At 40.9% G+C, this 24,253-nt stretch overlaps 1 protein-coding gene and 1 pseudogene across 4 annotated transcripts in view; one reads left to right on the top strand and one right to left on the bottom strand.

Moving 5' to 3' along the window:
* Positions 1-24,253, top strand: part of CEP112 (centrosomal protein 112) — a 424,841-nt gene that overhangs the window by 198,323 nt on the left and 202,265 nt on the right. The gene's annotated exons all lie outside the window — the stretch shown is intronic.
* Positions 19,087-19,540, bottom strand: LOC122906061 (annotated as a pseudogene).

Genomic DNA, 24,253 nt, shown 5'->3' with positions numbered 1-24,253 from the left:
CCTACATTGGCTATTTTTATAGGTCATACTAATCTGCTGGAATTTTTATTATTTCCATCATTATTTTCCCTTACTTTGGGTGTTATTATAATAGTTGCTTTAAAATTCTTTTTTTTTTCCCAATTTACTTATTTTCAGAAAAACAGTATTCATTATTTTTTCACCACACCCAGTGCTCCATGCAAGCCGTGCCCTCTATAATACCCACCACCTGGTACCCCAACCTCCCACCCCCCTGCCAATTCAAACTCCTCAGATTGTTTTTCAGAGTCCATAGTCTCTCATGGTTCACCTCCCCTTCCAATTTACCCAAAAGCACATACCCTCCCCAATGTCCATAACTCTACTCCCCTTCTCCCAACCCCCCTCCCCCCAGCAACCCACAGTTTGTTTCGTGAGATTAAGAGTCACTTATGGTTTGTCTCTCTCCCTATCCCATCTTGTTTCATGGATTCTTCTCCTACCCACTTAAGCCCCCATGTTGCATCACCACTTCCTCATATCAGGGAGATCATATGATATTTGTCTTTTTCCGCTTGACTTATTTCGCTAAGCATGATTCGCTCTAGTTCCATCCATGTTGTCGCAAATGGCAAGATTTCGTTTCTTTTGATGGCTGCATAGTATTCCATTGTGTATATATACCACATCTTCTTGATCCATTCATCTGTTGATGGACATCTAGGTTCTTTCCATAGTTTGGCTATTGTGGTCATTGCTGCTATAAACATTCGGGTGCACGTGCCCCTTTGGATCACTACGTTTGTATCTTTAGGGTAAATACCCAGTAGTGCAATTGCTGGCTCATAGGGAAGTTCTATTTTCAACATTTTGAGGAACCTCCATGCTGTTTTCCAGAGTGGCTGCACCAGCTTGCATGCCCACCAACAGTGTAGGAGGGTTCCCCTTTCTCCGCATCCTCGCCAGCATCTGTCATTTCCTGACCTGTTGATTTTAGCCATTCTGACTGGTATGAGGTGATATCTCATTGTGGTTTTGATTTGTATTTCCCTGATGCTGAGTGCTATGGAGCACTTTTTCATGTGTCTGTTGGCCATCTGGATGTCTTCTTTGCAGAAACGTCTGTTCATGTCCTCTGCCCATTTCTTGATTGGATTATTTGTTCTTTGGGTGTTGAGTTTGTTAAGTTCTTTATAGATTTTGGACACTAGTCCTTTATCTGATATGTCGTTTGCAAATATCTTCTCCCATTCTGTCAGTTGTCTTTTGGTTTTGTTAACTGTTTCCTTTGCTGTGCAAAAGCTTTTGATCTTGATGAAATCCCAAAAGTTCATTTTTGCCTTTGCTTCCCTTGCCTTTGGCGATGTTCCTAGGAAGATGTTGCTGCGGCTGAGGTCGAAGAGGTTGCTGCCTGTGTTCTCCTCAAGGATTTTGATGGATTCCTTTCTCACATTGAGGTCCTTAATCCATTTTGAATCTATTTTTGTGTGTGGTGTAAGGAAATGGTCCAATTTCATTTTTCTGCACGTGGCTGTCCAATTTTCCCAACACCATTTATTAAAGAGGCTGTCTTTTTTCCATTGGACATTCTTTTCTGCTTTGTCAAAGATTAGTTGACCATAGAGTTGAGGGTCTATTTCTGGGCTCTCTATTCTGTTCCATTGGTCTATGTGTCTGTTTTTGTGCCAGTACCATGCTGTCTTGATGATGACAGCTTTGTAATAGAGCTTGAAGTCTGGAATTGTGATGCCACCAACTTTAGCTTTCTTTTTCAATATCCCTTTGGCTATTCGAGGTCTTTTCTGGTTCCATATAAATTTTAAAATTATTTGTTCCATTTCTTTGAAAAAGATGGATGGTACTTTGATAGGAATTGCATTAAATGTGTAGATTGCTTTAGGTAGCATAGATATTTTCACAATATTTATTCTTCCAATCCAGGAGCATGGAACATTTTTCCATTTCTTTGTGTCTTCCTCAATTTCTTTCATGAGTACTTTATAGTTTTCTGAGTATAGATTCTTAGCCTCTTTGGTTAGGTTTATTCCTAGGTATCTTATGGTTTGGGGTGCAATTGTAAATGGGATTGACTCCTTAATTTCTCTTTCTTCTGTCTTGTTGTTGGTGTAGAGAAATGCAACTGATTTCTGTGCATTGATCTTATATCCTGACACTTTACTGAATTCCTGTACAAGTTCTAGCAGTTTTGGAGTGGAGTCTTTTGGGTTTTCCACATAGAGTATCATATCATCTGCGAAGAGTGATAATTTGACTTCTTCTTTGTCGATTTGGATGCCTTTAATTTCCTTTTGTTGTCTGATTGCTGAGGCTAGGACTTCTAGTACTATGTTGAATAGCAGTGGTGATAATGGACATCCCTGCCCTGTTCCTGACCTTAGTGGAAAAGCTTTCAGTTTTTCTTCATTGAGAATGATATTTGCGGTGGGTTTTTCATAGATGGCTTTGATGATATTAAGGTATGTGCCCTCTATCCCTACACTTTGAAGAGTTTTGATTAGGAAGGGATGCTGTACTTTGTCAAATGCTTTTTCAGCATCTATTGAGAGTATCATATGGTTCTTGTTCTTTCTTTTATTGATGTGTTGTATCACATTGACTGATTTGTGGATGTTGAACCAACCTTGCAGCCCTGGGATAAATCCCACTTGGTCGTGGTGAATAATCCTTTTAATGTACTGTTGAATCCTATTGGCTAGTATTTTGGTGAGAATTTTCGCATCTGTGTTCATCAAGGATATTGGTCTATAGTTCTCTTTTTTGATGGGATCCTTGTCTGGTTTTGGGATCAAGGTGATGCTGGCCTCATAAAATGAGTTTGGAAGTTTTTCTTCCATTTCTATTTTTTGGAACAGTTTCAGGAGAATAGGAATTAGTTCTTCTTTAAATGTTTGGTAGAATTCCCCCGGGAAGCCGTCTGGCCCTGGGCTTTTGTTTGTTTGGAGATTTTTAATGACTGTTTCAATCTCCTTACTGGTTATGGGTCTGTTCAGGCTTTCTATTTCTTCCTGGTTCAATTTTGGTAGTTTATATGTTTCTAGGAATGCATCCATTTCTTCCAGATTGTCAAATTTGTTGGCGTAGAGTTGCTCATAGTATGTTCTTATAATAGTTTGTATTTCTTTGGTGTTAGTTGTGATCTCTCCTCTTTCATTCATGATTTTATTTATTTGGGTCCTTTCTCTTTTCTTTTTGATAAGTCTGGCCAAGGGTTTATCAATTTTATTAATTCTTTCAAAGAACCAGCTCCTAGTTTGGTTGATTTGTTCTATTGTTTTTTTGGTTTCTATTTCATTGATTTCTGTTCTGATCTTTATGATTTCTCTTCTCCTGCTGGGCTTAGGGTTTCTTTCTTGTTCTTTCTCCAGCTCCTTTAGGTATAGGGTTAGGTTGTGTACCTGAGACCTTTCTTGTTTCTTGAGAAAAGCTTGTACCGCTATATATTTTCCTCTCAGGACTGCCTTTGTTGTGTCGCACAGATTTTGAACCGTTGTATTTTCATTATCATTTGTTTCCATGATTTTTTTCAATTCTTCTTTAATTTCCTGGTTGACCCATTCATTCTTTAGAAGGATGCTGTTTAATCTCCATGTATTTGGGTTCTTTCCAAACTTCCTCTTGTGGTTGAGTTCTAGCTTCAGAGCATTGTGGTCTGAAAATATGCAGGGAATGATCCCAATCTTTTGATACTGGTTGAGTCCTGATTTAGGACCGAGGATGTGATCTATTCTAGAGAATGTTCCATGTGCACTAGAGAAGAATGTGTATTCTGTTGCTTTGGGATGAAATGTTCTGAATATATCTGTGATGTCCATCTCATCCAGTGTATCATTTAAGGCCTTTATTTCCCTGTTGATCTTTTGCTTGGATGATCTGTCCATTTCAGTGAGGGGAGTGTTAAAGTCCCCTACTATTATTGTATTATTGTTGATGTGTTTCTTTGATTTTGTTATTAATTGGTTTATATAGTTGGCTGCGCCCACGTTGGGGGCATAGATATTTAAAATTGTTAGATCTTCTTGTTGGACAGACCCTTTGTGTATGATATAGTGTCCTTCCTCATCTCTTAATATAGTCTTTAGCTTAAAATCTAATTGATCTGATATAAGGATTGCCACTCCTGCTTTTTTCTGATGTCCATTAGCATGGTAAATTCTTTTCCACCCCCTCACTTTAAATCTGGAGGTGTCTTCGGGCTTAAAATGAGTTTCTTGGAGGCAACATATAGATGGGTTTTGTTTTTTTGTCCATTCTGATACCCTGTGTCTTTTGATTGGGGCATTTAGCCCATTAACATTCAGGGTAACTATTGAGAGATATGATTTTAGTGCCATTGTATTGCCTGTAAGGTGACTGTTACTGTATATTGTCTCTGTTCCTTTCTGATCTACCACTTGTAGGCTCTCTCTTTGCTTAGAGGACCCCTTTCAGTATTTCCTGTAGAGCTGGTTTGGTGTTTGCAAATTCTTTCAGTTTTTGTTTGTCCTGGAAGCTTTTAATCTCTCCTTCTATTTTCAGTGATAGCCTAGCTGGATATAATATTCTTGGCTGCATGTTTTTCTCATTTAGTGCTCTGAAAATATCATGCCAGCTCTTTCTGGCCTGCCAGGTCTCTGTGGATAAGTCAGCTGCCAATCTAATACTTTTACCATTGTATGTTACAGACTTCTTTTCCCGGGCTGCTTTCAGGATTTTCTCTTTGTCACTAAGGCTTGTAAATTTTACTATTAGGTGATGGGGTGGGGGCCTATTCTTATTGATTTTAGGGGCATTCTATGAACCTCCTGAATTTTGATGCTTGTTCCTTTTGCCATATTGGGGAAATTCTCCCCAGTAATTCTCTCCAGTATATCTTCTGCTCCCCTCTCTCTTTCTTCTTCTTCTGGAATCCCAATTATTCTAATGTTGTTTCGTCTTATGGTGTCACTTATCTCTCGAATTCTCCCCTCATGGTCCAGTAGCTGTTTGTCCCTCTTTTGCTCAGCTTCTTTATTCTCTGTCATTTGGTCTTCTAGATCGCTAATTCTTTCTTCTGCCTCATTTATCCTGGCAGTGAGAGCCTCCATTTTTGATTGAACCTCATTAATAGATTTTTTGATTTCAACTTGGTTAGATTTTAGTTCTTTTATTTCTCCAGAAAGGGCTTTTATATCTCTGGAGAGGGTTTCTCTAATATCTTCCATGCCTTTTTCAATCCCGGCTAGAACCTTGGGAATTGTCATTTTGAACTCTAGATCTGACACATTACCAATGTCTGTATTGATTAGGTCCCTAGCCTTCGGTACTGCCTCTTGTTCTTTTTTTTGTTGTAAATTTTTCTGCCTTGTCATTTTGTCCAGCTAAGGGTATATGAAGGAGCAAGTAAAATACTAAAAGGGTGGCGACAATCCCAGGAAAATATGCTTTAACCAAATCAGAAGAGATCCCAAATCGTGAGGGGGGATTTCTTCCCCCTCACGATTGGGTGAGGGATCTCCTCTGATTGGGATCTCCTCTGATTGGGATCTCCCAATCTCTTCTGATTGGGATCTCTTCTGCTTTGGGGTAAAAAGAGGTTCAAAAAGAAAGATAGAAAAAAAAGAAAAAAAAGAATTAAAAAAAGAGATTGAATTAAAAATTCAATCAGGAATTAAAAAAAGAATTAAAAAGAGATTGAAGAGATTGGGATCTCTTCTGATTTGGGGATAAAAAGAGGTTCAAAAATAAAGAAAGAAAAAAAAGAATTAAAAAAAGAAAACGAATAAAGAAAAGTATAAAAAAGAAAAAATATATATATATTAGATAAACTAGTTAAAAAACGTTAAAAAAGAAAAAGGTAAAAGTTAAAAAAATTTTAGCAGAAGAAGAGAAAAAAAATGAAAAAGAAAAAAATTAAATTAACTGCAAGACTAAAAAAATCACAGGGAGAAAGCCATGAGTTCCGTGGTTTGTTTTCTCCTCCTCTGGAATTCTGCTGCTCTCCTTGGTATTGAAACTGCACTCGTTGGTAGGTGAACTTGGTCTTGTCTGGATTTCTTGTTGATCTTCTCAGGGAGGGGCCTGGTGTAGTGGTTCTCAAGTGTCTTTACCCCAGGCGGAATTGCACTGCCCTTACCAGGGGCCGGGCTGAGTGATCCGCTCGGCTTTGCTTTCAGGAGCTTTTGTTCCCTGAGCGCTTTCCGTAGAGTTCCGGAGGACGGGAATACAAATGGCGGCCTCCTGGTCTCCGGCCCACGCTCCGAGCTCACCGAGCCTGCGACCGGTTCAAGGTACCCCCGAGCTGTGAGCTTACTGTCGGCTCTGTCTCTGTAGCCGGCTCTCCCGCTCCAGTACCCGCAAGCTCTGCAACACTCAGACACCCCCGATCCCTCTGTGACCCTGCGAGACCTGAGGCCATGCCGACCCCGCGTGGGCTTCGCCCCGGTTCAGCCCCTGGAGCGATGTCCCTCAGCGGAACAGACTTTTAAAAAAAAGTCCCAATTTTGTGCTCCGTTGCTCCGCCGCTTGCCGGGAGCCGGCCCCTCCCCCCAGGGTCTATCTTCCCGTTGCTTTGGATTCACTTCTCCGCCAGTCCTACCTTTCAGAAAGTGGTTGTTTTTCTGTTTCTAGAATTGCTGTTTTTCTTCTCTTTGATCTGCCAATGGATTTGCAGGTGTTTGCAATCTTTAGATAAGCTCTCTCGCTGATCTCCTGCTAGCTGAAGTAGTCTCAGCCTGCTACTTCTCCGCCATCTTGACTCCTCCCCATCACATGCCCTTCTTAATGCCTATCACCCAGTTATCCTATCCCCACTAGCCACTTCCCCTCCAGGAACCCTCAGTTTGTTTCTTATAGTTAAGAGTGTCTTATGGTTTGCCTCCCTCTCTATTTTTATGTCATTTTACTTTTCATTCCGTTCCCCGTTGTTCACCTGTTTTGTTTCTTAAATTCCACATCTGAGTGAAATCATATAATTATCTTTCTCTGATTGACTTATTTCCCTTAGCATAATACTCTCTAGTTCCATCTGTGTCTTTGCAAATGGCAGGATTTTTTTTTTGTTTTGATGGCTGAGTAGTTTTCCATTATATACATATGGCCATATGGCACTTCTTCTTTGTCCATTCATCTGTCAGTGGACATCTGGGCTCTTTCCTTCTTTTGGCTGTTTTGGACATTGCTTTATAAACATTGTGGTGCATGTTTCCTTTGAATCACTATGTTTCTATCCTTTGGATAAATACCTAGTAGTGCAATTTCTGGGTCATTGGGCTTCTATAAAGAACTTATCAAACTCAGTACCTAAAGAACAAAAAAAAATCCAGTCAAGAAATGGGCAGAAGACATGAACAGACATTTCTCTGGAGCAGATATCCAAATGGCTAACAGAGCATTTACTGAATTTGGGCAGGTGGCCAGGCCATTAATAAAAAACAAGACAAAACAAAACACTAAATAATTTTGAAGTGATTTCTGAAGGAGAAAGAAGGTGTGTACAGAAGCCTTGTTGGGTGGAGGTGGGAAGGGGATTACCAGCATTGATGGATGGTCAGGGAATCCCTCCTAGCTGGGGAGCTTTGTGCTAAGAATCTTGAAAACTCTGGGTGAGCTAGCCATGAAGTCTCATGAAGTATTCTAGGCTGGGGGAACAGAGAGTGCAAGGATCTGAGATGACAGCAAGTTGGAAGTGTTCGAGGAAAGAAAATGACAGAAAAGGCTGGTTCAGCACAAGTGTGGAGGTGAAGGTTCCAGGTGTAGGAGAGGGGGTGAGAACTCGGCTTGGGCTAGGACCAGGATGTGTGGGGCAGTGTAAGAGGTTTGGATTTTGTTCTCAGTGCTCTGTGTCTTATTTATTCTATAAAAAAATTTTATTTTCATCTTTTCTAAAAATGTATTCCTGCTAATTCTTAGAATATTCAAGGTGGTTATTAATTTTTACTTGTTTGTCTAATTTGCTTGCCTCATTTCCTTAACATCTGGAAAAATGTTAATTAGCTTAATCACGAAGTTAAGAAACATTTTTTTGAAACTTTTTATTCTGAAAACTTGAGTAATTTTTTTATTATTGGATTTTCAATTCTTTATAAGTGGCTAATACATCAAAAACTAATTAATACCTCGTGATTACTAAATTGAATCTCACTCCTAAGTGTAGCAATTAGGGCCTCAGTTGAGTTCCATGAAAAGGAAATGTGATCTGACATGTGACCCTATGGCTGTGTGTTGTTGTCGTTCACTTATCATAAAATGTTGGTTAAAAATACCTGAGTTACTTTCATAATGATGGTGTGAAGTTTGCAAATTGGTCCTTCTTTGTTATTTGTATTATCTGCCTTATCTTGCTCCATTCTTTCTGCGCAAATCATGCCCGGGTTTCAAGACTTGCTTCCTGCTCCCAACACTTACCTAAAATGTCTTGTGACCTTTTGGCCCGCACCCATTTCTTCCTTCTCTGAAATTATGGCATTAATCATCTCATTATTCCGTACACTTAAATCAGTTCTTGTATTGTAAAATATCATAAAGATTCTTTTTTCCCAGAATGGAGTGTAGTCTACAAGGGAACAGAAACTTTCTCTTCTATTTCTTCCATCCTCTATTTATTATATTATGTTTCTGTAACTGAGTTGATACTAGAAATACATGATAGAATTCATTGCATTGTTTAATAATTAATTGGATTGGGAAGTGGGGATAAGAAGGAAACCAAGATGACCAAATATAAATAAGAATTTTTTTGAAGATTTTATTTATGTATTTGACAGATAGACACAGTGAGAGAGGGAACACAAGTAGGGGGAGTGGGAGAGGGAGAAGCAGGCTTCCCACCGAGCAGGGACCCGACTTGGGGCTCGATCCCAGGACCCCGGGATCATGACCTGAGCCGAAGGCAGATGCTTAATGACTGAGCTACCCAGGTGGTCCTATAAATAAGAATGTTAAGGAAGGGCAAAAAGTGTTACATATTATTGTGCTTTAGTTATGAGGTATAATTGAGATCATCTGGGGATTAAAAGCAATATTAAAAGCAACGATAGATGAACCATGAGAGACTATGGACTCTGAAAAACAATCTGAGGGGTTTGAAGTGGTGGGGGGGGTGGGAGGTTGGGGTACCAGGTGGTGGGTATTATAGAGGGCACGGCTTGCATGGAGCACTGGGTGTGGTGAAAAAATAATGAATACTGTTTTTCTGAAAATAAATAAATTGGGAAAAAAAAAACTTCAAAAAAAAAAAAAAAGAAACAAGAAAAACGTCAGTTCCTCTGAGTAAGCTGGTGGAGGGACAGGCAAGAGAGGAAACCCAGCAAGTTAAAAACCGTTTCTATGATACAGATATGACTGAGCAGCTATTGTGTTTCAGGGTGAGTATAAGGGGGAGAAGCATTCTCTTTAAGACTTTAAAAAATTACATTTTCAGGTGTGTCTGGTAGACTCAGTCTCTTGAGCGTCTGACTCTTGGTTTCAGCTCTGGTCATGTCATGATCTCAGGGCTGTGAGATCAAGCCCCGAGTTGGGCTTTGCGCTCAATGAAGAGTTTGCTGGATATTGTGTCCCTCTCCTTCTGCCCCTCCTCCCCTTCCTCTGCCTCTCACCCCCCATTCACTCGCTCTTTCTCTCAAAAAAATAAATAAATTTTTAAATTATATTTTCATTTTGATGATAACCTTGTAGATGACAAATTTCTTTTTTTTTTTTTTTAAGATTTTATTTATTTATTTGACAGATCACAAGCAGGCAGAGAGGCAGACAGAGAGGGGGAAGCAGTCTCCCTGCTGAGCAGAGAGTCTGATGCAGGCTCAATTCCAGGACCCTGAGATCATGACCTGAGCCGAAGGCAGAGGCTTAACCCACTGAGCCACCCAGGCGCCCTGTAGATGACAAATTTCTAATCAGATATAACCAAGTGACTTCAGTGCCTGATTTGCTTTTATTTTGTGATTGATTTGGCACAACTCGGGCTTTTTAAAGTTGGGCACATAAGAAAAACCCACCATGGGAAATTAGTATTTGACTAAATAAAAATTATTTTAAGTTAAAACAAATACTATTTGCAATGAATGTGATAGGCAAAGAATGACTCTCTATTGAAATTGGTAAGTTTATAACAAAAATATTTAGCATATAAAATAATTAGCACAAATCATAAGAAAATCATTACTGTCCCAAAAAATGTCCTGGCAAAGGACAGAAACAGATAAGAAATGAATTGAATAAATGACCATGTAAAAACTTCTCCAGTCTTATATTAATAAAAATGCAAATTAGAATTAAAAATTATATACCTCTAAAGTTGGCAAAAGTTTAGTGAAATTTGTACTTTATATATTGCTGATGGCATTTAAATTAATGCAGCCTTTTTGGAGAGAATTTTGGCAGGGTCTACCAAGAGTCATAAGAAGTATTTACTCCACAAACCCAATTATTTTTAATCTCAAAAATATTCAAACAATAATGTTAATTATTTTTTAGGTGATGGAATCATGGTTGATGCTTCTTCTATACTCCCTACTTTCCACATTGTGATTGGTTTTTTTTAAAAGATTTTTAAAAATTTATTTGACAGAGATCACAAGCAGGCAGAGAGGCAGGCAGAGAGAGGAGGAAGCAGGCTCCCTGCTGAGCAGAGAGCCCGATGTGGGGCTCAATCCCAGGACCCCGAGATCATGACCTGAGCTGAAGGCAGAGGCTTTAGCTCACTGAGCCACCCAGGCACCCCATGATTGTTTTTTTTAATGTGACAATCATGTTTTTTTTTTTTCCAATTTATTTATTTTCAGAAAAACAGTATTCATTATTTTTTCACCACACCCAGTGCTCCATGCAAGCCGTGCCCTCTATAATACCCACCACCTGGTACCCCAACCTCCCACCCCCCCACCACTTCAATCCCCTCAGATTGTTTTTCAGAGTCCATAGTCTCTCATGGTTCACCTCCCCTTCCAATTTACCCAAATTCCCTACTCCTCTCTAACGCCTCTTGTCCTCCATGCTATTTGTTATGCTCCACAAATACAATCATGTTTTTAATTTAAAAATATACTTACACAGTGATGGATCACTAAATTCTACACCTGAAACCAATTTTACCATATATGTTAACTAACTTGAATTGAAATGAAAACTTGAAAAAGAAATACACTTACACAAACTTGTTTGAAAGAATGTAAGTTTCAAAGGCTTTTCTCAGAATGATGGTTTTAAAAATCTACCAAGGTTTTGTCTTTGTATAGTCTTCCTTAAAGATACTTAATAAGGAAAATTATTTTTTTAAAGAATTGATACTATTAATAGAAACGACATGCTGTTGGGATGCCTGGGTGGCTCAGTCGGTTGGGCATCTGACTCTTCATTTTGGCTCAAGTTATGATCTCAGGGTTGAGGGATTGAGTCCCATGTCCAGCTCCATGCTGCGTGTGGAGCCTGTTTAAGATTCTCTGTCTTCCTCTCCCTCTGCCCCTGCTCATGCTCTCTCAAAAAAAAAAAAAAAAATAAGAAAAGAAAGAAAGAAAGAAAAAGGTGGGGGGCACCTGGGTGGCTCAGTCAGTTAAGTGTCAAGATCCCAGGGTCTTGGGATTGAGTCCCACATGTCGCTCCCTGCTCAGCAGGGAGCCTGCTCCTCCCTCTGCCTCTGCCTCTGCCCCCCACCCTCTGTCTCTCATGAATAAATAAATAAACTCTTAAAAAGAAAAGAAACTGCATGCTGTTGCTTTAATTTCTGTACTTCATTTTCATGAAAAAGGGATAAATGGTACAAGAGTCATGCAAATGTGTGACTGGAGTTTTTTTAAAAATTCACACAAGAATCTCTCAGATCTTGGTGATTTCACCCATTTTATTCTTCTTATATCTATAGGCATGTTCATTAGACTCGGTGTTGAGACTGAAGATTCCAGGCAGTCACTCACTAGGGAAAGACAAAGGCAAGAGGAATATGAGTCAGTAAATTTTAGGAGAATATTTATTGATGTGATAATATACCAACCTTTTAAAACCCTTTCTGGCAGAAAATTTTATTAACTGGAACAGTATTCCCCCAGACCACTCCAAATTGTTAAGAGTTTTACTGTGAAAGTTTATCATGAGAAATGATAGGCGTATAGCTGTGGTTCCTACAAGCTAAGCTAGCACAAGTTCACTAAAAATGAAGCCGATTAAACTAAGCTCATTTCCTTCTTTGAACGGGGGTTCAGGCTGGTAGATAAGGCAGTAGCGCTGGGCTTCACTGAGCCATCTGGTAAGGTCCTTCATGAAGGCGATGTGGGAAGACATGGTTTAGGTATTGGTGCATTTTATGTGGCTAAGTGATGGTTCAAAGGGCCATCTCTGAATGACCAATTATCGACTTGAAGTGAGATTTCTCAGTGTGTCCATCACTAGATGATGAGACAGACCTAAATTTCCCTGCTTCCCTAGAGCTCAGAGGAGCTGTTAACAAGTAAGGCATGAAAACCAGTACTCTGAAGCTTTAAACAGCTGAAATTAAGATGATTAAATTTATTAGGATTGAATATAAAATCCTATGCTTAGATTTAAAAAATTATTGGGAAAAAACACAAGGCAGGGTGGGGTGGGTGAGGAGTATAAAGGATGGAAACAGCAAGGCAGACAGAAAAACATGCCTGGGATGATGGCTTAATGGGCCCAGTGCACTGTTTCCATATCAGGTCACATAAGGAATATGTCCATTCTGGCCACTACATTTTAAGTAGGACACTGGCAAAGCTGTGTTCAAACGAAAGTCTCCAGAATATAGAAAGACTTGGAACTTGATAAGAGAAAATATTTAAAGGAATTTGGACAAGAGAAAATAAGCCTACGGAGAATAGCATATCTATTGGTTCTTAAATTCAAGGTTTGCCATCTAGGAAATAGTAGGATCAATCTATGTGGGAAGATCCCAGTAGCCAGCAGTTAGAAGGACCGGCTTGGGGCCACATACCACTTTCTGGGTACGTGTATGAGTTCAGCCACCTCCCTCCGCACAGCTGTCTTGTGAGGCAGAGACTGTTATGTTTTTTTTTTTAATAAGATTTTATTTATTTATTTGACAGAGAGAGAGATCACAAGTAGGCAGAGAGGCCGGCAGAGAGAGGGGGAAGCAGGCTCCTCGCTGAGCAGAGAGCCCATTGTGGGGCTCGATCCCAGGACCCTGATATCATGACCTGAGCTGAAGGCAGAGGACCACTGAGCTACTCAGGCGCCCCGAGACTGTTATGTCTTATCCCCATCTTCTAGATGTAGGAACTGAAGCACCTCCTCTTAAGGGACCTGACCAAGCTCCCACACCCTTAACAGGTGACAGAATCCGACCCTGGTCCCCAGCCATGCTCCTATCCTCCACTCTAAATGGACTCCCCTTGCCCTTCCTGGAGGCAGAAATGGAACCCCTGTTTAGATAATACTGAGAGGCATATTTTGAGTCGTTTCAAAGTCATTCTTTCCTAAAACACTACTCAAGTGTGCCGCGGTTTATCTTGGAAGAAAGTAAGTTTGAAGTAGCCCTTGGGAGTATTGTAGGGGGACGCTGTACATTGGGGGGGGGGGCTGGCCTACCGCTGAAGTCCCATTTGAAACCAGTGTTCTGTGATTGTCTGTTCTTTTGCCTGATGAGACACTCAGCCCATGTGCGTATCTTGCAACAGATGGAGAGATCTCTGGACCCCCCACTGACCTGTTTACTTACCTACCTGTCTAGCTGGGTGTCCTTCGGGGCTTCTGCCTCCCTTCTCAGCTGCCATTTTGTGCAAGTGTGACAACGTCTCTCTTACTCTGTCTGACTTTTCTATAAAATGTGAAATACACGGGCAGGGGATGTAGACTCCTGTCACCCAGGCCCCTGTCTCCACTCAGCCCGGGGAGGGTGATTCTGGGGTGGTCAGCCAGGGCCGGGGGTGTGTGGGCCGCATACAGGCTTCCTGGAAGGTTGGAGTCACTTGGTTATTTTGTGGGAAAGCGAAGCAGTTTTACTACTGAGGTAACAATCATATTAAAACAAACAGAGACTTTCCTGTTTTGAAAAATGCACAGTTCTCATGAATTTTTGAGATGAAATAGGACATTTCAAAGAAACCTCCAGCTTGCAGAGTCTGCTTCGGGCTATGCCCTCAGATCGCCCAGAGGGGTGCTATTTGTTTTCACTGCTGCTGGGGGTACTTTGGTGGAAAAGTTTAGAAGCACTTATCTGGTCTCATTCTCCCATTTGATAAAGAGGGACTTGCCGTCCAGAGGAAATGAATGACTTGTGCTTTTGGGGTCTCAGTTTCCTTATTCGGTTTTCATTTCTGAGCCCCCTCCCATATAGGAAGCATCATGCCAGGAACTGAAACGAAGTGAAAAAAGCAAAGTGGTATTTTAAAATATTTTTGCCAGAATGCAGGCATAAAGTGAGCAGATGTGGAGAGAAAAACATCAAACGCATGGGCTAAACACTCACACAAATATCCTGTAAAGCCCAAGCTTTCATCAAGATTTCCTGTTTCTTTCCTGTATAACCCATTGGAACAAAAAGACAATTCTAATTGTCTGCACAAACCTCATTCAAGCTGGAAACAAACAACAAACCAGGCATGCTAGGATTTCCTGAACTATGGAGATTTTTTTGGCAATCCTGTCGTATCATTCTTTAGTCTTCTATTTTATATCTTCTCTTTTCACTACAAAGCCTTTAAAGGGAAATGTAGTTCAACAGATAAACAAGTGGTCAAATTCTCGGGAAAGAATAAATACTTATTGTTAATGATCATAAAAAACACTGAAGGGACCAGCTGCTTACACGTTACTCTTATTTGAAACTTCAAAGTATTTTGGTAGTAAAGACAGGGTAAGGATGAGACAAATTATGCAAGATAAGTAGTTGGGAAGTTTTAGGATCAGTTGAGATATTTAATTAGTAGATAGCATGCAATTCCCAATTTTCCCCTGGAAATATTTCAGTTACCTCGACTTTTTAGGTAACATAGTCTAAAAACATGGGTATACTTAAAGCAGGCTTCCTCTTCCTAGTTGTTTGTTTTTAACTTTTCTCATTTGTTAAAACAAATGGCACTTTTATATGGAGTGGGAATTAAGAGGGCAAAGATGAACACAGTTCTTTTCAAAAACTGTAGTATGAAGTATATATGTTGTGTTTTAGGGATACTTCATTTTAAAGATGTTTCTTATGGGGCACCTGGGTGGCTCAGTCACTTAAGCATCTGTCTCAGGATATCAGCTCAGGTCATGATCTCAGGCTTGTGAGATCAAGCCCCACGTTGGGCTCTGTGCTGGGTGTGGAGCCTGCTTAAGATTATTTCTCTCCCTCCTCTTCGGGACCTGCCCCCACCTCCCTCAGCCCTGATCATGTGCTCTCTCTCTTAAAAAAAGAAAAGAAAGTAAAGTAAAAACTACAAAAAAAAAAAAAAAGATTTCCTAGATAGTGATATGGCTGATTGATGATTCCCATTCCCTAGGTACCTCAGAAGTCTGCAATAGAAGCAGTGTCTTTCCAATCATTCATTAGTTAACAAATGTTTATTGAGCACCTACTTTGTGCTAACCATTGTTCCAGTGCTTAGGATGTGGCGGTGAACAAAATAGCGTCTCTGCTCTTATGGTAGAGGAAACAACAGCAATACTTCTCTCTCTCTCTTGCCCAAAAGTAAGGTAAGGTAATGATAATTGCTATGAAAGGATAAGGTGTTCAGAGTGAAGAGCAATTTTATATAGGGTTGTTGTTTCACGTAAGGTGTTATTTTAGATGTGGCCTGTGAAAGGCTCTGAAGAAGTAATACTCAAATTAAAACCTTCATGAAGGGAAGGAGGAAACTATATAAAACTTGGAGTAAGGAGAGAATATTTTGTGCAGAGAGAATGGATTGGTATGTGACTGGAATGGAGTGAGCTAGGGAGAGAGTGTTAGGACTGTGGTGAAAAGTTTTAGGTTTTCTTCTGAGAATGGCAGAAAGCCATCGGAGCATTTGAGCAAAAACTGGTCTGAGTTTCAAAAAGGTGTCTCTAGGGCACCTGGATGGCTCGGTAGGTTAAAGCCTCTGCCTTCAGATCAGGTCATGATCCCAGGGTCCTGGAACTGAGCCCCACATAGCACTCCCTGCTCAGCAGGGAGCCTGCTTCCTCCTCTCTCTTTGCCTGTCTTTCTGCCTGGTTGTGATCTCTGTCTGTCACATAAATAAATAAAATTCTTTAAAAAAAAAAAAAGATTTCTCTAGCTGGTGTGTGGAGCGTTGTCAGGGATGCGGGGTCGGAGGGCGCGTTAGGAGAGATAGCAGGCATCTGTTGAGAGGTTACCATGGCTTGGACCTGGGGGCTATGTTGGGGGTGATGGCAAGTGGTCAGATTGGGATGTATTTGGCAGTGAGGACTTGTTAATGGATGTGAAATGGAGTGTGAGAGGGAAGAGAGAACTCAAGCGGTACTCATCCGTTTTCCGGATGAACAACCAGGTGAATGGTGGTGACAGACATGGACCCATGAGTAGAGAGAGAAGAGAAAGGAAGTCCCAGTACTCATCCCAGGGTCACTATGGTGCTTAGAGATGGGGAAGAGATGGAGGAAAAACAAGAGACTGGGAAGGAGTAGCCAGTAAGGGAGCAGGGAAACTGAGAAGGTCTGGTTTCACATAACTCACGTGCAGCAAGTGTTTTCCAAAGGAAGAAGTGAGCAGCCAGTTGTTTCAGGGGCTGCCAACAGGGGAAGTTAGATGGGGACTGAGAACTGACCATTGGATTTGGCAAGAAGGTCTCTCGCCACCTTGTCAAGGCCAGTTTCAGAGGAATGTGGGAACAAATGCCTGTGTAGACTGAGAATGGGATACAAACACTCCGTTTGAGGAATTTTAAAAGAAAGGGGAGCAGAAGAATGAGGTGGAAGCTTGAGGGGTATGTAGGGCCAATGGAAAGTTCTTAGAAAATGAGGTAAGTACAAATGTTTGTTTGTCGATGAGCATGATCCACTGGAGAAGAAAATGGCGATGAGGTAGGCAGCGGTGGGATGATTGTGGGAGCAAGGGCTTGATCTGGCAAGAGGGGAAGGCGTGGTGCAGAGGACAGGGCTGAGGTGACAACAAGGACAGCCACGCACTCGAGGAAAGGCAGAGACTAGGCAGGTAGACACGTCAGTTGATGACAAGGAAGATGAAGTAGTTCCCCTCTGACTGCTTCTGTTCAGCTGTTCCTGAATGCCACCTGTCCCATTCAAAACGATAAGCGATCACGGAGCCCTGGAGGAGGTGGTGTGCGGAAAGTAAAAAGGAAGTAAAAGGATAGGCCGTATTGGGAGGAGTTTATAGCTGGGTTGATCTGCTTGTCTTTCTAAGCTCCATACTAGCTGGGAAACTGTTGATTTTTGTATTTCCTATCGTTCAGCAGCACTGATGTGCCAGGTCAAGAAGACTGAATGTGTTTTAGAGGAACAGATATAAGGCAAAATAAATTAAAACTAAAATGTACAGTGAAGACATGTTTTCCCCCAAAATGTTGAACTCTATCTAAGAGGGTGAATTCTTAGTTAATGAATTTTCTCAAGTTGAACAGCTTGAATTGACCGTCATTAAATGACGAAGAAAAGCTTGAAGGATTTGACTATCTGAACAAATCCTGGGTTTTCATTGAGATCTGGCAGATAAACACACAGAAAATAGTAGCTAATTTTTCAAAAAGTAATAAAGCTTAGGGTCATTATTGCCACCCATGCCCTGCGGGTGGCAGGTGACTGTTTTAAAGCGTTGAAGGAGACTGCCGAGAAGTGTACTAGCTTCCCACCCCCACGGCCTTCCCGGCATTGGCGTTCCTCTGTGGCCGCTGCTGCACCTCCAGCCTTCTCCCCTTGTGCCTCCTGAGCTTCCGGAGCCTCAGCAGCCACGTGTCGAAGGCTATCGAAGGCTCACTGGAGAGGAAAAGGAGAACCGGCTCTATGTGCTGGCCGGTCCTTGTTCCGTCTCGGAAAGCAGTTAGCTCCGCTATATTGTGTTCTAAAAAAGAGAACTTGGATAACTAAACTGAACTGTTGACAAAGAGCTTTCATAGATGGGTTTTCTTGTTGTAGTGGATGTCACCTAGGCCTGGAGCCACACGGTCACCCACTAATCACAAATTCTTCTCCTGCTCTTCACACTCTGACGACGTTTTGCTATTTGTGGGGAATGGGGCCATGCCTAGTCAGACTGTGCTGTGCATTTTCTGTGCTGACTTGTGCTTAATTTTTACTCTGACTCCAAAAGCTCAGAGCAGATTTATATATGTCCTTACGTTTATCTTTTTTTTTTTTTTAAGTTTTTATTTGGATTCCAGTGAGTTGACATGCAGCATGTTAGTTTCAGGTGTGCAATGTCGTGATCCAGGTGTTCTACACATTACTCAGTGCTCATCGTGTTACATAGACTCTGACTCCCCGAAAACTCCTTATTGTTTTCTTTTTTTTTTTTTTATGGCTCACTCTAATAACAAAAAATATTTTACTAAAACATAAGATCTACAGAAATTTCCAGAAAGCCATACAAAATGGTCACAAGCTTTTTCTTAAAGGAAGGATTCTACATTTGACAGCAAAGTCACAATGTTATTAGTGAGGGCTGTGATGTTTGTTTAATGTTCCCATTTTGGTTCAAACAATCAAGCCTGACCAACTACAGCATCTAAATAAAGTTAGACATAGGCTAGAGAGCATATTCGAAAGAACTGGTTAGCTGCTTTTAACCGGTGCAATTAGATCCCCATAAAAAGGGGGCAAGGAGCCCATAAAATTAAAGTAGAACTTCTCCCCCTCAAAAAAAGGTAATAAAGAGAAACACCCACACCCCTGCAGCTAACCCTGACAATTACCTTCATTCACAGTGCTCTACACTTACATCAGGATAGGGAAAATGAATAAAAGCAGAGAAGGGCCACTGCTTTTAAAGGTTTCACAACCATCCAGATGGTACTTCTAGCCTCTGCTCATGCTTTACAGTGATTCACAGTGCTCATGATTCACAGTGAATCAGGACAAGACATAGATTCGCTAATGTGCATTTAATCACCAAAGGACTGAAGATGTCTGGGCTTTTATTGTGTAATATTTCTAAGACCATGTCCATTAAATGCAAACCAAAAAGAAAGAAGTCTTGGCAGAACAGGACAAATGATGCACACTTTAAAATCGATCAGATCGATTTTAAATATTATTTATGTCATATAGCCTAGTCCATGCTCTAGCTGTTTTCTATGCGTGGGCCTTGTTCTCCCATTGCTCTGCTGCATCCTTTGCTAGTGGACCATCTGGATCGGAGCACTTAACAAAGCCCAGATCCATAGCAGTCCTGTGCAGATCTGCCGTGCTGGGGACCACTTACCTTTCAGAGTATCTGAATGTACTCTTCCCAACTTGTCTACATTAGGATGATAAATTTTGGTTGTGAAATGTACATTAGGGGCTGCCTTTGGGTATTCTTCTAGTAGGAATAGTTCAAGCTTAAAAGTCCCTCCCTCAAAGGGGGAATCCTGGGGCCCCCACTGACCACACAAAAATAATGGGTGTTAATCTCATCTGGTTCTGCTTTAATGCCAGGAACTGGTTCTGCCAGCAAGTGCTGGGTTTCCTTGATAATCCTGCGGGACAGCCTGGCCATCTTGTCAGATCCCCAGATGGCCTCTGGTCAGTGGCTCCCTCTTTAAAGGAAAGTACCCCTTAAACTATTACCCGATACGTATAATTGCTCAGGGTATTTGAACTGACCTTCATCTCTCTTTTTAAAAAAGATAGCACAATTACAATAGCTGATGCTTTTACTAGGCAGGGGTCTTCCTTACTACTCCACTCAAATTGAACCATGGAGGACACGCCAGAACTGCCGTCACATAGTATTAAGGAAGAGATTTAAAAAAAAAAAAAAACAAAACTCAGGATAATAGAAAATTAGAATGATTTTATTACTTTAGACCAGATAATCTACCCCGTGGGAGGGACCAGAAGACACTGCCTTCACTGAGGTGTTGATGAATGCACTGATGGTGGGAGCCCTGATACCGCTGAGCAGCTACGTGGTGGCTTCCTCCATACGCTGGCACCAAGAGTAGGAGATGCTGCTGCGGCACTGGGCTGCCCACCTCCGGTAGGATGGTAGGGTTCCAAAATGGCAGACACCAGGTGGGGCACTCAAATGTTCCAAGGTAGAAGTGACTACTGCAATGGACCCCGAGGCTAGGGAGTTAATCAAGGTGTTTTGCCTACAGGGGTCTTTGATGAGAGTGAATAGAGCATGTTCTTGAGGGAGGAGAGACAGAGACCAATGAGAGTACTACTTGTACAACACTAAGAAGAAGTCAAGACTGGGCGAGGGAATTTTAGACAATTCTCAACTTGCATGGAAAATCATGGTCCTTCATTAAGTTTCTAGATCTAAGTTCACAGTTCACAGACCCAGAGCCCATGTGTTTGAAGGGAGACCATGTTCCTTGATAAGGGCTCTTAAAATACCACGTAAAGGCCATCCAGTGTGGTACTGCACACAATGGAGAGAGCAGAAATTCTACCAAATTCTTATCTTCTGGTGGTGACTACTGTGAATCGGATATGAGTATAATTCGTGATATTTCTGAGACAGAGATAAGTAGAAGGGAACGTAGATATAGAAACAAAAACATTTTTCAAGACATGAGACAATGCTGTGTTTCTTGTATTAAAATGATTTTATGTGAAATTAGATGAAGTAAAGAAAAAGGAAAACAAGGAATTTCTGAAGTTTAGAAAAAATGTTCCTTCGCCTGATGAGAGGTGGTTTCGAAGAACAGTAAGAGATAAAGATTAAAAATACATTGAGGTTTGGGGCACGTGGGTGGCTTAGTCGGTTAAGTGACCGACTCTTGATTTCAGCTCAGGTTGTGATTGGAAGGTGGTGAGATCAAGTCTCACGTTGGGCGCACACAGAGAGTGGAACCTGCCTGGTATTCTCTCTCTCCCTTCTCCAACCCCCCACACCTCCACTTGTGTGTGTGTGTGTGTGTGTGTGTGTGTACTCTCTTAAAAAATGCATTGATGTTAGAATCATTTTGAATTTTATGGCTCAATTTTGAGAGCATTAGTTTACTCACTATAATAAAAAAATAAATAAAATTAACGTGCTTAAACCTCTTCCACCCACTCCTTCCACTCTATTTTGTCAATTGTAGTGTTCTTTTATACATTGTGGAGAGTTGTATCATTTGTATTCTCTTCTCTAACCATGATTATCATAATTACATGGAGTTAGTTTTTTATTTAAATCATTTATATGCTTACCACCAGGACTTTTAGTACAACTTCCCCACAGTGGATACCTTTATTTTGATTCATCTGTTGAATGCTGAGATTTCATCATTAAATCATTTTTTCCAAGAAGAACATATCATTGTTGTATTCACTGCATTTTTGCATGCTTGAGAATCACTGTGTGTTTCCCTATTTTGGGCTGGGCGTAACACATTCTGGTGACCCACATTTCCCTAAAACTTTATATGTGGTGTTCCACTGTGTTTTGGCACAAAACATTGCTGATAACACAGCTCCTCTAGTCTTCTCTTGGTTGCCTGAATTTCATCCTCAAGTTTTTTTTTTTTTTTTTTTAAGAATGGTTTGGGTTCAATAGTTTTGAATTTTGTAATAGTATTCTTGAGCTGTTATTTTCCTCAAGAACAGCTTTTGTTGGTATACAGTGTGCTATTTTGATATACACACTTAGCTCTTCATTCATTATAGGGAAAATTTCTGATACATCTGTGTGTACATGGGTTTTCTTTTGCTGTTTCCTCTCTACATCATCGTCTCTGTCTGTTTCATTATCTCGGATCCCTTGTCCATGCTAGTGATTTGATTTTCAGCCATGTTTATTCAGCTGATTGCCATTTCTAATTTGGAATTAACTTTGTGATCAGGTAATTTTTGGTTCTTGGTTAATTCTGTTGTTTTATCTTCTCATCTTTGGGTTCTTCTTCCACTGCCCTCATGGTCTTACTAGGACTCCCTGTCAGCTCCACTTGTTCCTGATTTTGAAGGTATATTTTCTCCCCTCAAGAATGGTGGTCCTCCCTTCCTTTCTTCCTGCTTCCCCCTACCCCACCCTACCTCTTTAAAAAAAAAAAAAGTTTGTTTTTTACTTGATGTAATATTTTTATAGCTGTCCAGACATTTTTCCTTTCATCTCACTTGGGCATTAAGTGAGCAGCACTGTCCAAATTGACGATTCATTTTGGTATAATATGCATGAGTTCTCTCTGACTCCTTTTCTGCCCTTATTTTCAGCTGTATGTCTTCCTCTGAGTTGTAGTTTGAGCACTTTCTACAGCTTGAGATTAGGATAAGAACAAGGAGAAGAACTTAGTTGGGGCTGTGAGCAACTCTTGTTAGAGAAACCTGTATCTGCTAGGCCTTTTAACATTTTACTCATGTTCTCCCTAGGATTTGCTATCTGTATTGGAGGGATTTTTTTCCTTTTGAATGGGTGCTTTGAAGCCTATGCTTCATCAGAACCAGCCATAATTTTTCACTTTCTCAGTTTTATTCATCTCTTCCCAGCAGCCATTTGTCCTCCATGCAATTACCCTCCTCACCTTCCTCTTAGAAGATCTTCCTCAGCATTACTGCTGAGGGACAGAGTAGTGTGTCTCACCAGGTCAGAAACTTGCTTTCTTTCCTCAACTACCACCATTTGACATGGATGGTCAATGTGCTAGCCCTCTTTCCTTGGGTTCCTGCCAGTGAATGTTCTGTTTTTAACATTTGTTTTGTTCTTCTGACAACTTATCAGCTGTCTTCACTTAGAAGTTCCAGTGTCAGGTGTGTTCACCATGAGGCATAAGTTGCCTTGGAAGCCATTTGTTCGTTTATTGCTAAAAGCATTCCAGCAGCAGCTGAGTGACTGTCAGGGTGTTGTGGGGAAGCTTCATGAATTAAGATTGATACCATATTGCCTAGGTAGCCTTTACGTCTCTCCAAATTCTTCGGTTTTCATACTACTGTTCACTTGGAATTAGAGCAGCTACCATTCAGTTGTAAGACACATCTGTCCCCAGGGCTCCTTCCCCTTCTTTCTTTCCCAGCCAGAGCACAAGGAGGGCCTCTTTTTCTAATTCCTGTAGTTTTAATCCATTCTTCAGCAAGGCTTGTAGAATATAGATTTGTAATTTCATTATGGGTAAGGTTATTTTAGTTAGTATTTTTTATCTAAAAATGTGTTGAACCCATTCTATCACTTGCATAATTTATGTTTCTGGTTTGGAATTTCTGACTTTGAGGTATGTTATTGAGATGTATTGTCTTCTATGGGTTATATACTGAGAAGTAATGACCTATTCCATCTCCTTTGTCTTTTTCTTTATGAGATTATTAAAAGGTGTTCGGGTCACATTTGCCAGCACTGATTTCACTCTAAAACAGTTACCAGGACTTAAAAATATATATTCCAGGACCCCCAGAGACTTGGCTATCTAGTGGTTCCATCTTGGTCTTTCTCAGAGCCTATAATGTACTTCTGCTTTTGGATACTTACATCAAGTCTCAGTTAGAACAAGGACATCATCATCCGGTTGCAAAATGATTTAGTCTGTGATGGAGGGCTGCACTTTCAGGGATTTCAGAACTTCAGAATTTCACTCTTGAACTTCGTGTGTAGTGTGGGGGTAGCATAGTGGATAAAGTACCATCTCCTGTTTTGACCTACAAAAATAACAGTTTCAAACTAATAGTTTCTAGGCAGTAAAACCATTTTCTCACCCAAACCCCAACCATCAAGCCATCAAGCTCAGCATTTCAGGGAACTACCAGATTGTACCAGATGCTCGCCCTTGAGGGCTACTCACTTCACTCCCCCAGAAGACGTGCCAGTCTGCTTTAATACGTGCTGAGGGGATATACATAGCTATTGTAGTTACCTGGCACAGAACCCATTGCTTTTGGATTAGGGAACTTAGAGTTTTCCCTCCTGTGTTACAGGGAGCTCTTTAGCTGGCCCTACTTAAGCAGGTTCCTTGGTGATGGTGCATCCTATTTTCCCCGGTTGGAGATATCATCTTAACACAGAGATCTCATTGACCACTGAACATTCATTCTAGAGGATGCTGTATACTTCTACATCCTCCACATTTTCCATGATTATCAACCTCCTGATCACCACTGATTCTATTAGACATTATTGTTGGCCAACCGAAAGTATTTGGTAGTCCAGGGTAAAGAAGATACCCCACTTCATTGTTACCACTGAGATATGCCTATAAGTAAAGGACTGAACTGAGGGGCACCTGGGGGGCTCAGTGGGTTAAGCATCTGCCTTCAGATCGGGTCATGATCCCAGGGTCCCGGGATCAAGCCG

The sequence above is a fragment of the Neovison vison genome, chromosome 5, assembly GCF_020171115.1.
Source record: "Neovison vison isolate M4711 chromosome 5, ASM_NN_V1, whole genome shotgun sequence".
Classification (NCBI taxonomy): Eukaryota; Metazoa; Chordata; class Mammalia; order Carnivora; family Mustelidae; genus Neogale; species Neogale vison.
Note: the sequence above shows the minus strand (reverse complement) of the source record. Positions and strands in the feature narration are given on the sequence as shown.